At 37.9% G+C, this 601-nt stretch overlaps 1 pseudogene; it reads left to right on the plus strand.

The window, feature by feature from the left end:
- The first annotated feature begins 6 nt into the window (after positions 1-6).
- Positions 7-596, plus strand: LOC103584489 (annotated as a pseudogene).
- The last annotated feature ends 5 nt before the right edge of the window (positions 597-601 follow it).

Below are 601 nucleotides of genomic sequence, written 5' to 3' on the forward strand. Positions count from 1 at the left end.
TCGAAGAAAAATGTAAACTACTTGAAAAATTGAGCATTGTTCAAAACGAGTATGAAGGCTTAGAGTCAGCTTCAAAGGATGCCAGCTTTGAGAAGGTGTCAACAGAATCACAAAGTTTGGAGGCAACCTATGAAAAGCTAAACAGGTCCAAATCTAAACTGAAGGATGAAATCGTCTTTCTAGCAAAAGAATTAAAAGAACAGAAGTTTAAACATTCTGAGCAAGATGAATTGATGGCAGATATTTCAAAGAGGATACGGTCCCTAGAAGATGACTCCAAATCCATTAAGTCACAAGTAGCTGAAGCCAAACTAATCTGCAAAATATTTCAAATGAATGAAGAACGTCTGAAGGTGGCAATAAAAGATACCTGGAATGAAAATTCCCAACTTCAGGAAAGCCAGAAACAGCTGTTACATGAAGCGGAAGTATTGAAAAAACAAATGAGTGAATTTAATAAGCAGAAAATAACATCAGAAGACTCCAAAGTACAGGCAGAACAAGTTCTAAGTGAGAAAGACAATCACATCAAGTCTCTGTCTGAACGCTTGCTCAAGATGAGAGACTGGGCTGCTGTGCTTGGAGAAGACATGACGGATGA

This window comes from Galeopterus variegatus, unplaced genomic scaffold, assembly GCF_000696425.1.
Source record: "Galeopterus variegatus unplaced genomic scaffold, G_variegatus-3.0.2 Scaffold60838, whole genome shotgun sequence".
NCBI classification, from domain to species: Eukaryota; Metazoa; Chordata; class Mammalia; order Dermoptera; family Cynocephalidae; genus Galeopterus; species Galeopterus variegatus.